General features: G+C 46.0%; 1 long non-coding RNA gene across 4 annotated transcripts in view; it reads right to left on the bottom strand.

The window, feature by feature from the left end:
- LOC144375272 (uncharacterized) overlaps nucleotides 1-17,356 on the bottom strand; it is a 159,989-nt gene that overhangs the window by 99,299 nt on the left and 43,334 nt on the right. For 2 of the 4 annotated variants that reach the window (XR_013434890.1, XR_013434887.1), the window contains exon 2: nucleotides 10,572-10,721. The exons of 1 other annotated variant lie outside the window; for it this stretch is intronic. This is a non-coding gene — a long non-coding RNA (uncharacterized LOC144375272). The remainder of the gene's footprint in view (nucleotides 1-10,571; nucleotides 10,722-17,356) is intronic. One more of the 4 variants, XR_013434889.1, reaches the window with a different exon arrangement.

The following is a 17,356-nucleotide window of genomic DNA, read 5'->3' as shown; positions in this document are numbered from 1 at the left end:
TGATTGTTCAAAACATTACAGAGCTCAAGACATATCATCTTTCATACATTCGACTCAATTGGGTTTTGAACTCCCCAAATACATAATACAGACTCACTTCTGTTACATACTCACATTTTTACATAATGGCATATTAGTGACTGTTGTATTCTGCTACCTTTCCTATCCCTTACTATCCCCCCTCCCCTCCCCTCCCCTCCCATCTTCCCTCTCTACCTCCTCTGCTGTTGTTCAAAGAAGCCAGATACCAAGCATAATGTATTTTGTGATTTCATTCATATGAAACATCCAAAATAGGTAACTCCAGAGACAGAGGACAGACACCTGCTGCCAGGGCTACTGGAGGAGGAATTGGGGCTGTGATGCTTATTGGGCACCATTTCTTTTTAAGAGATGAAAATATTTTGAAACTGGATGAAGGTGGTGGCTTCCCAACACTGAGAATGTACTAGGTGGCAACAGTGAACTATAGAGAGCAGGATGCTGACCTCAATTCAAAGCTTCCTTGCCAGGTTGAGGAGAGCAAAGAGTGGTGGGTGCTTGACTTGTATGCATACAGCCTTGCCTTCATTCTGCAGGCCCCCCCCCCACACACACACATGCCAAAAAAACCCCAAACAAACAAACAAACAAAACAGCAACAGAACAGATATTTTCAACCAGATGACCAGAGCACAGTACTTTCCAACACCTTGTAGCTAGGTACAGTTCAATGAGTGGGTTTCACTTTGTGGGCATCTTCTGAATTACAGTTTTGAAAGAAAGAGCAGGTCCTCCTGCCTTGATGTCCACTCTCTGCTGGCCCCAAGGGACATGGTAGAGCACCAGCTTTACCCAGTGGCATAGCGAAGACTGCCCAGGAATGGCTGAGCCCCCCAAATGGCAAGAGTCTGGGCCCCTAATTGCTCTTCTGACAGCCATGGCCACAACCCAGACTTCTACTTAAATGAAACTGCATTTTTATCTTGTGTAAATCTGTAACCTAAATAATTATCAGTAGTGAGAGCAAATTCAATTCTGGACCTCGTGGAGTTTCAGATGTGACCATCACAGCTGTCCCTCCTTGAGAATTTTGTGTGCCTGTTTCTCTGATAAAGTTCTCCTACCATATCATCTGATTTAACCCTCACAACCACTCTGCGATGGAGGTAGTATCATTTCAGTTTTGCAAAAGGGAACATTGTGGTTTGATGATGCCATTTCTTATCCCAACTAACCCCATCAATAGTGAATAGATTGGAGAAGTAAAACCCAAGTCCATCTACTCTCCCAACTCCATGTCAATTTCATGCATTCATGTGGAGGTAGTGACTCCAAGTTTGTTCCAATTGTTGCCACACAGAACTGGGCTGAGGAGGGTTGTATGTGAGCAGGTAAGCTCTGGTGATCGAGGGATGAAGAAGAGATAAATCTAGTGTTCCAAGGGTAAGGACAGGTGGGATGACAGCATTTGGGCTGAGTATCTTCTCTAGGATGTCATCTCCTTTTTCTGAAATGAGCCATTATAAAAGACTTTGCCTGGGAAACAGATTTACTGACTTTGAATGGGGTTATGTCCTGATGAGTCTATTGCAAGCTAAAATTATCCTAAATTGAAGTGCATATAATGCATGTAATTGACCAAGCATCATGGCTTAGCAATGCAATACACTGTAGAGAACTGGCTGCTTCCCCTGGTGACCATGGAGCTGAACGGAAGCCACCCCCATCCACCCTCCAGCATTGTGAGAGAGTGTCATAAAAACATATTACTGGTTCAGGAGAAGAGCAAGATTCAAAGTAGTGTTCACAATGAATGCACATCAATTTGGCACCATGATAAAGTCAGAAAAGCCTACATTTTGGACTGTCTGGATATTACACCTTTGCATATGTGGTACATAAAATACTTTCTGAATGGAAGCCTGGTTATGTTTCCAGGGATTCAGTCAACAAGTGAGAATCAGTTACCTAACTCCATGTCAGGAAGGACAGATGTCAGCTCACTGCTGATAAAGGGTGGATATCTGCAAGTCAAAAACTTGAGTTGCACAGCAAGTTGGTGATGACACCAGAGTGGGAACACAGATTGTCTGGTGATGGCTCTGAACGGGGTGCAGAGAGGGATGTGGTGGGGTTTTGGAAATTGTAAGAAGGAAATGAGCCTGAGAACAGTCTCCTGGGGGAAAGAAGGCCTCGTACCCTTGAGAATACAAGGCCAAATGACATCCCCTGAGAGTCTCTTCCTCCTCACCATGAGCACACACAGGAGGCATTGATACTCTCTCTTTTCAATTAAAGCCCAGAGACTAGAAGCTCCTAAACCCAAAGTCCACATGAGGGAGGATGCATAAAAATACCAGGCTCCTTATTTCTCTTTCCCCCGATGAGGCTTTCTCTCTCCGTCATAAAGACTGGCTTAGCTCCATTGTGGGGTCTATTCTTGGGACACACAATTTGGCACAATTCACCCTTTCTGATGGGTGACAGGAGAGGAAAGCAATTGTGTTTGAAGTGCCTCGCTGTTCTCCATTGTCTTGATAGCATGGGGCTCGTGACAGAATTTCTATTGCTGTGAGTTGCTCACCTTTTTAAAGAGTGAGCCGAAGGGTTTTCTGGAATGATTTGGTTGGCAGCTTCCCAGGCTGTGAGCTCTTGAGTGTCCAGCAGGATGAACAGTGGGAGAGGCATCTGCAGATGGGCTGCAAAAGCAAGCCGCTGAAACTATTTTGAGAGCAATTGGCATTACTTAAAATGAGAAATTGTGGGAATGTAAAAGGATAGTTGTTTAACTGGGATTTTTAATAAAATTTCTTTATTGAGAGTATATGGAGCTGCAATCAGTGTCAAGGAAACACTTAAACAAGGGGGGCAGAGGGGTCTTCAGGAAGGTGCCTGGTGGATGAGAATGGCATCCTTTCTGAACACAGGCCTCCACCTGTTTCCAGCCCAGTAATAAGCGTCTGGCTACAGGTCAAGGAGAGAGCACGCAGGAATAGGGGCGACCAGAGCACCACTGATTTTCAGGAAAACAGTGGGTGTTGGAATATTTCAGCCTGAAGACTTAACACTTGAGAAAGTATTTGGGGCTCTGGCAACTGACTCACATATCTAATGAATTGGTTAGTGTATACCCATGCAAAAAATACAGTTTCAGGTAACAAGAGTGCTTGTCTTAAATATATATACAATAGCTCCTCTTTATCCATTAGGATACATTACTTGATGCTTGAAACCATGAAAAATGCTATGCTTTTTAAAGATATATATCATATATATACACACTTTATATGGCACATATGCAAACTTATATATATATATATATATATATATATATATACACACACACACACACACACACACACACACACACACATGCACAAACTTAAGACCTTTTCCAACTTTACTAAATGCTTATCACACATAGTAGCCATGACTTGCAACTTGATGTGTGACAGCAAAACTAGCTTGTATTTATTTATTCCTCTTCACAATTTCATCAGTGAAAGATTCATTCTTACCAAAGAACTTCAGCATGTGAATGTTTTTCTTTGCTTTTCCAGTCAAGAATTTCACCTTTAGAAAGTGCTTTAGGGATTTTTTTTTGGCCTATCTGAATCACCAATCTCATTGCTCTTGTACTTTGGGGCCATCATTAAATAAGATAAGGGTTACTTGAACACTTGACTGTCCTGTGATACAAGGACAGTTGATCTGGTATTCAACATGGCCGCTAAATGACTAACAGGTGGGTAGCATATACAAAGCATTGATTCATGACTGAGGAGGGACAGAGATGGATGGTGCAGATGTCATTGCTATAGATAGCTAGACACACAATTTAAAACTCAAAAATAGTCTATTTGACAATTGGTATGCTGAAATTGCATATTGACTGTGGATAACCAAACCCATGGAAAGTAAAACTGTAGGAAGCAAGAACTTCTATAATTACCTTCTGCTTTAATTCTAATATTTATGTGTGTTAGAATACATAAATAATACATCTATATCCTATCAGACCTGCTGAGAAAAATATTTCTAATTAAGCCCCATTGTTTCTCTTAAGTGGAGAATGCAAACTTGCAGGCATAGCTGAGAAAATAAGATCAACACAAGTAACATTTTTCTTGTCTTCTTTCTCCATCTGAAATCCTTACCTCTATCTAAATAAAGGTGGTTAAGGCTTTTAAAAACTGAGATAAGGATTGGAAAATATCAGCTAGCCCTGCACAACCATGTGTTTGAGCTCAGCCATGTCAGACTGTGGAAGTTTCTTACTTTCTCTTCACAGAAAATGTCAATCCAAGGTGGAGTAGCTCCACAGAGATGATCCAAAGATGAGGGGAGGGTGTGGGGGGATTTAGGAATGATTTCTGTGGCTTGTTTTTAACCCAAGCCAATGTTTTTATAATGAAAACAAAAAGAATATTTCTGCTTCTGGTTCTGTGCTGGGCACTCTGCGGAGGTCAGCCTTCATTTTCCTTTTAAGTTGCTCAGTCCACAGATGGCAGTGACATGACCTCTCACACCCAGAGGTTACTGAACACAAGTCATGTCAGTCATCTCATTTACAAAATCCTTCTCTAACATGAGAATCTTAATTAAATGTGCATTTTTAAAAACCCTTCTTCTCCTCTGGCGATAGGTTGTGTGAAACCCGTGTAGGACTCTGACACCTCGACTTCTCCCAAATGGAAAGGGGTGTGACTTTTGGGATTCTGGTGTGCCGAAGGCTACCCGGCCTGCTGTGTGGAGGATGCTTCCCTGTGGCCCTCCCCAAACTGCAGTTAGTGATATAGCCTGCTTCTTTGCCAGCTCTCTGCTGCATGTGCTATTCACGGGGCACATGGGATAGTGACATGCCTGCCAGCCCACAACTCTTCCCCACCCGTGCCCTGCTCTACCAGAAAACAGCAGGAGGAATGGGAGATGGGAGATGGCAAGGTGGGAGGAGGAAGAGTCCTGGGTACTTCCACCCTTTGCTCTCTCCCTCAGGCCAGGTGCTCAGCCACGGCTGAGTCTTCTCCAGGGCTTGTGGGCCCAGCTCCCATTGGGTGGTCCTGACCCAAGTAACATGACTTCCCCTCTTTGTCCTTCCAACCAGGCCATGTCAGAAAATGGGAACATAATACAGTGAGAAGTGTAGGTGCTGCCTCTCCCACATGGCGTTGGAAGTCTAGAAGGTTCATTGTGTTATGTACCCAGGGTTGTGAATGTACAATCCATGTGGCCCTGTGGTCATGCTGTCCTTGGCATTGAAAGGGAAATGCAAGCTCTCCCCACAGCCCTGAGCAATCCTGCACCCTCTATGATAGCTCCCTGGTTGTGGTGGATTTGAGGCTCCCTGGCTTCTTCCATATTCACATTTGACAAGTCATGACCTCCCCATTGCCTGGGTCTCACCCCCAGGCTGTCTGTTTCCTTTCCTCAGTCCAGAAGAAGCGCCCAGAAACTTCATTATCATTCTTTACCCCTCCCCACCCAAATGCCACCTCCGCCATTTCTATGGCCAGAAAGCTTGAGGAGTGCTACAGGTGGCCATAGTGGTCTTCATAGTCTAATAGTCCCTGTGGCACGGAGAAGCTCCAAGGGTCTCACAGGCCTTAGGTGAAGCGGCCCCTGCTTGTGGTCCAGCCTGGAGACTGTTCCATGGGGCGTGGCAGGAACCCACTCTGCTGGCACCGTAACTCAGTTCTTCTACGGCCTTGCTGATGTCTGGACTAGTTAGTTGTTTCACCCACTGCAGAAGTCTCCAGTTCTTACTATTTCATTGTCTTGCTCCATGCATAAAGAATCATGCCTCAAACACCCTCAGACATAGGACAGAAGCGGCCCTGAGACATTGTGTGTTCTGTTGAGCCCCATGCCCCTCCCCAAGTTTGTTCTCCCTTGCTTTCCTCTGATGTATCCATTGCCTTCTGCTGTAATCATCCCCAATAGCTCCTTTAATTATGAGCTTGTGACACTCCCTTGGCAAGACAGTGTGAACACATCACCCACAGTGCCCGTGAGCTTATCCATAAAGAGAGATTTCACATTTAGATCTACAGTTATCCCATCTAATGGACCCTAATATTTCATGAAAAGATGATCTATTTCATTATATGTTGCATTACTTGGACTAATAAATCACTTGCCACCAGGGGCACCTATAAGAGACTTAAAAAATTGGTCCTCATCAACCATCATATATTCACTCTAGCCTCGACCGAAGTCCAGAATCTGGTTTTGTATTACTTCCTTGAAAATAATCGGTTATTCATAATTGATGTTGACTTAAACTGTGACAGGCTGCTTGTTTCTGTCAAATGGACAAGATTGTTTGAATACAAAGCAAACATTTCCTTTTCTAATTGGAGATTTGGGTCCTGTTAATTTATGCACATTATTTTCCAGGTTTACTTTTATCATTGGTGGTACATTTGATGTGGGTAAATAATTTAAAGTATTTTATGGAGGTCGTCAGAGTAGAGAAACAACTGAATTCCCAATGAAGTCACACAAAACCGTTGGGACCATTCACATTGTTCAACTCAGAAAAAATAGTGTATTCAATGGTGTTTAGATACATGGGGCTTACAGAAAAAGAACTCTGGGGTGAAAACCATGAATTTATTTTGTAGATATGAGCAGGCAAATTGGAAGCTCTGGGAAGGACACAGGTTTTAGGTTTTCTGTGGGTGACCTGAGAATAAATGGGGCACAGAGGCTTCCATCTCATGAATGAGGCCCAGTGGTGAGCAGGTGGAGAGGGGTTTAATGCTGGCAAGGTCCCACGTGCCATCTCACCAGGGGACAGTTAACATCCTCAGGGAGATGTGAATCTCTTCAATGTATCTGGCTGACAATAAAAAAAAAAAAAATTGCTGAGCTTCAGATAACGTAACTAACATGTGATTTAAAAAATATTTGACAATAAGGCTAATGTCCCATTTTAGAAGCCAGAATAGCACCTTCTAATGTTTTGCTCAGAGAAAGACTGAACAGAAACTGAGATCTGTAGAGTTTGGGGAGAAAAAGTTTGAACTGTTCAGTGATTGCATCAAACTGTGTGTTCACGCTCAGAAGCGACCATATACTTTGGCTACTTGTTCCTTCAGACCTGGGAAAAACTGTCACTTTAAAACACTTTGAAGAGCCACCAGCATTCAACAGGCAGTTTTTGAGCCACAGTAGCTGTGGTCAAGGTTTTCTTTATTTTGAAGTAACACCCAAACAAGAGGGACGACCTTCTCTCTAGTTAAAATGCAGCTAACCAAACATATTGATGTGCAAGCAAGAGATGTCACCAGGTGGGTGGGTGGGGATACCGAGGGGTACTGTGAGGTACCTTCAGGTTCCCTGGTTCAGGGACCAACATCTCCTGCTGAGGCCAGGGTTGCTGCAAATCCCATTGTGCACAGGTGCAGGTGGGCATCCCTGAGCCTGGCAGCCACAGGGCTGGGCAGCTCCATCTCTGCCCCTGAAATGTGGCATCCCCAGAGCTGGGCTGCAGTGCTGCAGTCTGGCTGGGCACGAATAACCGAGCTGCCCCAAAGCCTTGTAGGTTCAAACAGCAACTATTTTATTTCAACTATCACCAGCACTCCATGAAGCTTTTGCCAATGCCACCCACGCCGCCCTTCCAGAAAACCCTCCACACTGGAAATCCCTTCTCCGGAAATCTCTCCTCTGGCACTTCCACAACCAATGCGAACTCCCTAGGAATCCCTGCAAGAACTCCAAAGTAGCAGGAGAACTCCAAAGTAGCGGGCTCTCCAGGCAACAAGAGCTGCCCCATTGCTGGACAGTAAAGGTCAAATATACAATACAATCAATCCAGCATCACAGCAATTATATATAGCTTAACTCAAATCATCATCTCAATGGTTGGCTTGTGTCACCTTTCAAACATTCCCTCTGGCAAATGTCAGGCATCAATCTGACCAGTCAACACTGCAGGATTGGAGCGGAAGCCATATCCACTCTGCCTGTGGATCAGCAACCCTCTCACTCCTTCACCTGTGCAGACAGAGGCCTCCACTCCCTGCTACTCCCCATGATGGAGAGGGAGCTTTCCCCCTCAACTCAAGATGGAGAAGAAGGCTTTGCTCTGGAGAACAGGTAGCTGCTGAGGGCCCATCTTCTGAGTGGGGGTCTCCCGAGCTTGTGTGTGGTTTGACCAACAAACACTGGCCCCAGCAGCTTCCCTGGTCTCCCTGGAAATAATGCCCCATCCTTGGCCCATGGTCCTTGTCACAGGGTCAGCAACTTCATAGGGAATCAGCCCATCCCAGGGTGAAGTGCGCTGGGGAAATTCCTCTTTATGACATGAAAGGTTTGTTTTTTTTTTTAAGGAATAATAGAACTCTTTTTTTAAAAGTTATGTTTATATACATTTTAGTTGTTGATGGACCTTTATTTTATTCATTTATTTACATGTGGTGCTGAGAATTGAACCCAGGGCCTTACACATATAGGTCAGTGCTCTACGACTGGGCCCCAAGCCTATCCCCCAAAGGCTTTTAAAAAAAAAATGATGATGAAATCCGTACAGGATACAGGAACTGTTACATTTCAAATGCTTACATTTTCCAAATGAGCACTTGTAACACATGAACATATGCCTATGTACTTGTGCTAGCTACATATGATTATACCTCTTGACAAATATTGATTTCCAGCTCTCTGCAGACTTTGTTGTTTGGGACAGGGCATATGCTTTCAGGGGGCTTAGGGACCACCAGCTGCCTCTCCACATTCTTCTGGGTGGCTGATAGTGACAGCACTCTCTGTGGCATAAATGCCTGAGTCTCCTTTAGACACTCTTCTGAGTGGCAGACCACACCCACACCATCCCCCTGGTCCCTGCCCCTAGCTTCTCCTGTAGAGGGGCCATTTCTTTTTTCTATGGCTCAGTGAAGAGCATTCAGAGTCAGAGGGATCCCCTGCCCTGGCTAGTGCTGGTTCTGTGATTTGAGACAGATCAAGTTCTCTCCACTGTAAGATGGTTATGATCATAACTTCGAGTTCAAAGGATTATTGCATAGAATTAGTGAGATAGCTCAGAAAAAGCTATAATCACAATGTCTACTAGTTTACCATCACTCAGTTATTATTGTACCATTAAAATATATAGTAAATAAATATTAAAGTGTATTAATATAAATCTCACTTTTCAAAGTGAATATTATATGCATAAATGTTTATATTTACCATGCATACTTGAAAAAATGCATTACATATAGATTATTATTTATTTATAAATACACACACACATAGCTTTCTGAAGATAAAGAACTGTGAATATACCAAAGGACTTAGTGCCCTGCTATGGGTTTGTACCATATTGGTTAACAAGGACTTTGTCACAGAGAACATTGACACCAAATTCTGTTTTAAAACATAGTTAATGGGCTGCCTACAGCAATGACCACATCTATATTTTGATTTTATCATAGTGTCACCTCAAATAAAATGGAAAACTTCACTGTGGCCAAGAGAAGGACTGAAGGTAACTGTAATCGATTTCAACATACCATCCCAGCATGCTTTTTTTTTTTTTTACTTCTTTCTTTTAAATTTTTTTGAACCTGAGACCAATGCATCGAAACACAAAATGGGTGGATTTAACCTTATTCTCCATGCATTTCTCTGTTTTGATATCTCAAAAGTTCTGAAATGACCTGGCAATTGCTTTTCTGGTTAGGACCTCCCTGATGTCACATTCACAGCGTGACATGTGCCCTGATGCAGATGGTCTATAAGGATTCCGTCATCTGAACTTCAGCTGTGAAGGCTGTTGTTGTCCCAAATCTGGGCAGATTTCCTCCCAGAGTCCCAGGATGGCGAGAAGAAGAAATGTCACACACACAACATGCATTGTCCATGGCAAAGGTGCAAGATGGCGTCTGTGGGTGAGATGGGTGCTGATCTTCCCGAGTGAGTTCACTGGCCCATGCATCAAGCTGAACACCCTGGGTTCCCTCCTTGGGGTACTCTCATGGGAAAGGCTGTTAAAATCTCACTTCGACCAGGTTCAAGGACCACAAGCAGCCCTGAGACCTTATTGTAAGGAAACTCTGCAGCCCTGGGCCAGGAGTGGCCAAGAGGGCTGAGCGGTTCCTCGCATCGCCATCACCACTGGACTGCGCGTCAAGACATCCAGGGAGCGTGGAAGTGCCCAGGACCACAGGCAATCTGCTGAACCCTTGGGGCAGGACACAGGAAAGGCAGAGAGTTCTGTATGGTTATGGTCACCTGCATCCTGCCTGTGTGAGGAGCTGGGGTGGGAGAGGCCAGGACACAGGATCCCTTTGGGTGGCACTGACTGAGAGGGTTCTGGTTTCCTGGCCTCCCATGGGAGTTGGGGCTGCTTACTTCAGGACTCAGCTTACACCACCAGATGACGGTGAGGGAGGCCCACTCTGCGGAGTTCAGGGCACCTGCCTTACTGCTATTAAACACAAGAAGAACAGGAGAAAAGTTTCTAGAGTGTCTTAAAAATTCACCTAAAAAGTAAAAAAGGGGAAGCAAACATCCAGATGGCTGTCCCCAACTTACCAGCCCGTGCACAGCCCCAGCTGTACAATGCCACACTCGCCACTCACCCGGTTTCCTCTGCCTTCCCCACTGGCCACTCACACCTGACTCTCCAGAGTGGCTGCAATTAGGCTCTGTGTGTGAGATCTCATCAGCTGAATCATCCGGTTTTTCTCTTAACTCTATTTCTCTCTTCTTAGAGAACAAGATAGCAATCACTGTAAAGTCAAAAGAAACCACAAGTAAGAGAGAAAAAAGTAACATCAGAGTAAAAATGTGCAGCTTCAGAAAACACAAGGGGAGGCTGTGAAATTTAAAAAACAGGCCCAGTTTAGAACCCACAGGGGTGAATGGGCATAGCTAAGCACCGTTCCCCATTCCTGCTTTGTGTTTTTTTGTCTCTGTGCTCTCTCTCTTTCTTGGATAATCAGGGAATGAAGGGAGGAAGGAAGGAAGGAAGGGAGGGAGGGAAAGAGAAGAGAATTAGCAATTTTTCTTGTAGTTTTTATTTTAACTTTGTCCAGTAAATTGTGAATTGAGTGAGTGTAAAGCTTGTATACATTTCAAATATCCCTATTTTTCAGCGGTACTGTTTTCTATGAGGTGGGTGCAGCAAACTGTGCTTGGAAGTGCTCAAGATGAGCCTGGGGAGAGGGTGCAGGAGTCCCTCGAATGGCTGAGCTAAGAGCATCCCTTGATTCAACAGTCAAGATGCTTCCTTTGTCTGATTGGGAGGACAAGAGAGACCACGGACACAAACCGTTCTGGATTCCATCCAGAAAATGCAGATCGTACTTATTTATGTCAGGGTTATTAACTATCATGTGCTGTGAGCATGTTTAGACCTATTGGTTGATCCCCATGTCTGCTGTGCAGAGTGCAGCCAATAAGCAGGTCTTTGATATGGGAAAAGCACATTATGAGTCCCCGTGCCTTGGCTTCCGGAGCCTGCTGGGTGTGCTCTTTGATACAGAGGAACCTGTGTATTTATCAAACTGAACAGAGATTGATATCAAGCCAGTCGAGGCGAACAGAAAAAACACACAGGCCTTTCCTTCTGTGCTTGCTCTTGGTTTTTCTCTTCCCTTAGAATGCCTGGCTTTCCTTCCAACTCTGATCTACTCAGGAATAAAGAAAATGAAACAAGGAATCAGGAACTAAATATTTAAACCTTGATCATCATGATTTTCTGATTTAAGGTCATAAACATGGAGGAAGGGTTCCTGTGGGACAGACAAGATAGACAGTTATTTTAAGGGACTGAAGATTGTCCATCTAAATGAATTCATGTCCAAAGTTTAAACTTTTGCTGTTTAGAATGCCATTTGTGCCCAGCTCTTCATTCAGACAAAACACTGTGCCTTCAGTGAGCTGGCATCTCACTGAGTGTGGAAGGTGGAGCAGACGAGGGGCTCTCACCTCCTCCCAAATGGCCGCTTTGATAATTGTGAGCTGGTTTTCCTTCAGACATCAACAAGGACAGAGGGAGGACAGGAGTGGCCACAGGCACAAACCATTTTGGATGCTAAGCTGAATCCTATTCCAACAAGAAAAAGCCGAGCCACGATCCAATTCACTCCAAAAAATCCCTGCAAGGTGCTCCTCTGGCCCTCGACTCCAGCAGAATCCACAGCCTTGAATCCAGCTGCAGACCTGGGTCCACACAGCCAGGCCTCCTGGGTCTCAGTGCTGACCACAGCGGGGGACGTCCAGCCCCCAGATCCTGGGAGCGTGCATGCGTGTGTGTGAATAAAATTTCAAAACAGCAAAACTGATTGAGTTATTTCAATCTGCAAAGTTGTAACTGCCCCTCTTTCAAATGCACCAGTTCATGCTGTTTTTTTTTTTAATTTATTTATTTTCATGAAGAGTGGATCTTCATAATGAAATGATGGAAACTTCTCAAAACGTTTGGTATTTCCTTCAAATGGCTTCCTTCTTGTAGTTGAAATAATCCCTTATCCATGAATTTACCTGTTAACATATGTTGTCAAAAACATAAATCATGGTTCTTGTTCTTTAAGAATTCACAGTAACTGAGAAGAGAAATTAGGCAAAAAAAAAAAAAAAGAAAAAAAGAAAAAGAAAAAAGAAAGGTAACTGCAGATCCTATGATATAAAATAAGATGGTAACTTACAATTGATGGTGTTTCAGGCTCAATGAAGTACACTGATTATTAAAATTGAACAGCTGATTTTAACTCAGTAAGCCAAACGGTCTACACTTGACGTTCAGGAAGTGTATGGAGAGGATGGGCGGCCCTGGGAGACTTCCTGGAGGAGGTGGATTTCAAGCTTGAATGCAGGGTGATGTTTATTCCTAACAGTCCCTCTCATGTGTCCTGGGTGCCCAGTCCCTGCCCACAAGGCTGCCTCAGTGCAGGTCATCTCTGTACTTCCCAAGTGACCTGTCCTAGCCCTGTGCCCTCTCTAGGCCACCCACCCAGGTTCTCTTGGAACCAGAGGGGACTTGTCTCTGTGACCTGCTCCTGCCCTTTCCCCTCAGCTTCTGCCCCAGAAGAAGATGGGGTCCTCTGATCTGGTTCTCCACTTCCTTGGGCAGGATTCCTTTTGAAACATGCCTGGGTTGGAGTTCCCCATCTCCAGGGGAGTCTCAATGTGTCCCAGGCATTGTGCCACATCAGTCCCCAGCATAGGGCCACCATCCAGTCCTGCTCCTCGGGCACAGCCCTCTCTCAGCCACTCGGCTGCCCTGGCTTTCCCGGTACACAGCCGGCACCTGCTCACTAAGCCAGCTCACTGCAGGGACACGTGCCCAGGTCTGCAGGCAAAGCTACCTTTCCTGGCCTGGGCTTGGGGCTGGTCCTCTGCACACCTCCTGCTAGAGGTGGGATGGAGCCAGGCGCCAGCTATGTTCACATGAACCCACCACCCATGCTCTTTTGCACCACCTGGCTCCCTCCTGGCCTCCAGCAGGGAGGGGGGTCTCATTGTCATCAGGAATAACCTTTGAAATGTCCACATGGACATTGCCGCCTGTCTCAAAGCTCACTGAGGAATCCTCCATTGATCACTTGTTGGTATCTGAACTCAGTTCTTGAAATGTGCTCGTTTGCTGCCCATTAATGGTAATATCTGACATTTAAGTCAGTGGAGTGCTTCTTGCTGTTCACTAGGTCCCAACACGAGGACTACCCTCAGAATGTCATAATGAGGTAAGGCTTAGCACGGAAGCATTAGAAATGCCACCCTCTTCAGCCGCACAGGTTGCACACTGCTCAAACAACAGGCACTCTTCCCCTGACAGTAATTTAAAAGATGCCTCCTAGTGTTGAGTAAGCAGTGACATGAACAAGCCTTTGAGGTGGTCCTGAAGGGGTCCTGTCCCTGCAGTGTGTGGTCATTATTGCCCTTGTTCTGTCCCCTGTCCAGTGGAATTTGGTGAATGGAAATCTAAGTTCAGCATAGCAGAGTCAGCTCACAGGTAAGAAAGTGAAGTTATAAAACCGTACACAGCAAGCTGCTGTGATTCTCTTCCACAGCCTCCCCTACAGAATCCATTTCAAACCAACTTCAAGTGAGACAATGTTGTTGGGGTGCAGCGGAGCGGCGGAGGGGAGAAACCACACAAGAGACTCACTTCATGCAATCGCAAGGGGGAAGTTTATTGAGGATCCTGTTCCAGCGCGCTGGGACTCTGTGCTCACTCAAGAAGGGAGAGCGGCTCAGAGCCCAGAGCAGAGTTCAAGTGGAGTTTAAGTACACTTTTCGGAGAGGGTGGGGGGCTTTGCATACATCAGAACAAATCATCATGAGGCGCGGGAAAATTGAACAACAATTCCGAAACATGATTAGTACATATATCGGCGGGAACAATCAGGGCAGGAATGATTGGTGCTCCTAGGTGGGGTACACATTCAAACTGATTGGTTTGGACCCTGAATATCTACGTGACAAACTGCACAGGGTCTTGAATGCTTACGTGAGGAGTTGCACAGGACCCCAGTCCATAAATCACTAAATGGCCAGTAGGGCCTTGTCCTAACTGCCTCAGGAATTTAACCCATGCTTTGCAGTTTTAGAAGCAGGTTTACAAGCCTGGTCCTTTACACTTTAACTCAGGCTCTGCGGCTTAGAATCAGCTTAGAAATTTTACCTTTACAATGTAAACGTTTAATACCTAGATGTCGAATTAATGGTGTAAGACTGAAGTGCAAACTCATGAATATCCTGCGGTTCAGTCTGAAAGAAGGATTCATTCATAATGGAGATCCATGCAGCACGCCAATTCACAAGAATCTTTAAAAGGGGGATTTATTGCTGAGTGTGGTGGATCATGCCTGTAACCCCAGTGACTCAGGAGGCTGAGGTAGGAGGATGGCAACTTGGAGGCCAGCCTCTGCAAGTAAGTGAGGCTGTACCTTCAAATAAAGTGAAAATGCCTGGGGCGGGTGGCTCAGTTGTAGAGCTCCCCTGGAATCAATCCCCAGGACCCCCCCAAAAAACAACAACAAAAAAAACCAAAAATAAATCCATAAATAAAATCAAGGTTGGTGATTAGGAGTTCTGAGGAGTAAGGAGAGTCAAAGTGAGTAGAACTGTCCCTGGTGTCACCGCCGGGCAGCAGAGGGTTTCCTTTGATGTTTTTCACACTTGTTACAAGGAAGGCCTCTGCCAGGAGCCGGCATGGAGGTGTGTAACCAGAGTTCCCTGGACGTGGTGCTGGACGCCATGTCTCAGTGATGAGAGTCTCACAGCAGACCTCCCGGCCACCTGCTCCTCCAGCAGGAGCTGGGCGGCCCCAGGACGGCAGGGCAAATTCCTGCTCAGTTAGCACTGTCCTGGGTGACCACTGGAGAGCAAAAGCCAGCCACCTGGACACCACTCCACACCACGGGAGGGGAGAGATGATAAGATATTCATCCACCCAAAGCAAGCAGCAGAGGAGGACAGAACAAGCCAAGGGGCGCCTGCCCAGTGCCCTGTGTCACTCCTGGCTGCAGACGCTCCAGGGCACCTGGAGAGGCTTTGGGGTCTCCTATGCATGTTGGCAGCCACGGAAAAGCCATCAAGAAAAGTAAAAGCCCTGTTGGCCACTCTTCCCTGTAGGAGAGCCCTGGGATGAGACGTGTGCAAATCAAGCCACAGAAGTGCCCAAAACACCTGGGGTCCTATTTGTCCCCCTGAAGCCCAGGGGCTGCGGCATTCTGCTTTGTGAATGTGGAACTAGGGGAAAATTCAGGATGGGGACACTGAACACGTTCCATTATGTGGGTATCTAGTGGCTTTCACTGAAGAAATGGACCCTCATCCAGGCCTGGCTGAGGTACAGACTGCGTTTCTCGTGCAGTTACCAGAGGGTGCACTGAGCCGGGGAGGGCTGTGCTGCTGTGCTGTGGCCCTGTGCAGTGTGGTCTGTGGGTGAGCATGGGAGCCCGAGCACCCGAGAGCCGCTACCATGCCCGGAAGGTCTGCTCAGACCCTAGAACACCAACCAGGTCACAATTAGGATGACTCCCAGGTCTTGGTGGAAACTCTGGCAAAACAGAAAACAAAAACCAACAAGCAAAATGTGAACCCAGTGTTGCCCAAAGTGCATGACAGAGTGATGTCACTGAGGAGGCCCCTGTGTGGGAACAGAGGTGACCCAGGGACTGAGCTGGAGGGACAGATCAAAACCATCAAAGGAAAAGCCCCTGTATCCAACTGTACCTGCATCCCTAACCACCACACTCCCAAGTGGCTTAATTCCATCAGCCAACAGCCCCCACTTTTTGTCTTAAGTCAAATATTTAACATCTTTCCTTAAAAGAGAAACCTAGCTAATGTTGCCCATGAGGTCAAGACCACATATAATTTGTCTTGATCTTCTTGGTGCTTAGCTCAGTTTCTGACCTTCATGTAGTAGAGACAAAAGAAATGCTCAAAGAGACACAGGGAGGACAGGAAAAAGGATGTCCATGCCACGCCTCGGCTGAAGGCCAGCTGGGGAGGAGGGAGGTCTGACGCTGTTGGTTGGATTACATCCGTGGAAAATCCTGTTCCAAACCAGATAATGCCACCTGCAAAGGCAGGTCACACTTTCTGGAATCCTCCTGTTCTACCCAACAGCTGCCCATTCAGCAATCAAGCCCTCCCAAACCCAGCTATGAGGGTAAATTAGTGTTTCAATGACTTTGGTAGCAAAGTTTGCTCTGAACCAATGCTCTAGGCAAACCTTCTCTAAAACCAATTAACAATGAATTAACTTCTGTGCTTTGAGAAAACATTGGGTTGAATTTTCAGATGGGCCTCAGCATGAGCAATGTTACAACCTACATGTGCCCCCCATGAACAATGCATGGACTCCCCACCCCATTTCCCTCCCTGTAACCATGGCGGGGTGGGGGAAGAAGCATTTTTCCTACACACAGAGGCAGAACTTCTTTTAGAAAACCATGAATTGCTTCCATCTTCCTTGTTCTTGGAGCAGCGGTTTTGAAGGAACACGGCCCTGGGCAAAGACAAATGTAGGCCATAGGTTTCCAACGTGAACAGTAGAAACACGTGGCCCCATTTGCAATTGAAAGTGCTCTGGGCCCTCAGTTCTCAACACAGGGCACTCTCCCAACGTATGGCTGGATGTGACAAAATGAGGTAACCTGTAGTGGTCCAGCCCAGTGCCCATCCTCCCTGGTGCACAGGTGTCCGCCACAATTGACAGAGGCAGGTCACGGGGTTTGCCCACTGGGATGTGCAGACCATGAGCAGTACTTCCAGCCATGCCTATGCACACGTCCCTCAGCCCTCCCCATGACCCTGCTCAACCCAGCAGAGGCTTTTCAGTCCCAGGAAAATGAAGACAGAAGAGGAAGGGGTTTCAACCCTGGGAGGCTGAGGGGCAGAATCCCTC

Source organism: Ictidomys tridecemlineatus, chromosome 2 (assembly GCF_052094955.1).
Source record: "Ictidomys tridecemlineatus isolate mIctTri1 chromosome 2, mIctTri1.hap1, whole genome shotgun sequence".
NCBI classification, from domain to species: Eukaryota; Metazoa; Chordata; class Mammalia; order Rodentia; family Sciuridae; genus Ictidomys; species Ictidomys tridecemlineatus.
This window is presented reverse-complemented; position numbering and strand designations above follow the sequence as displayed.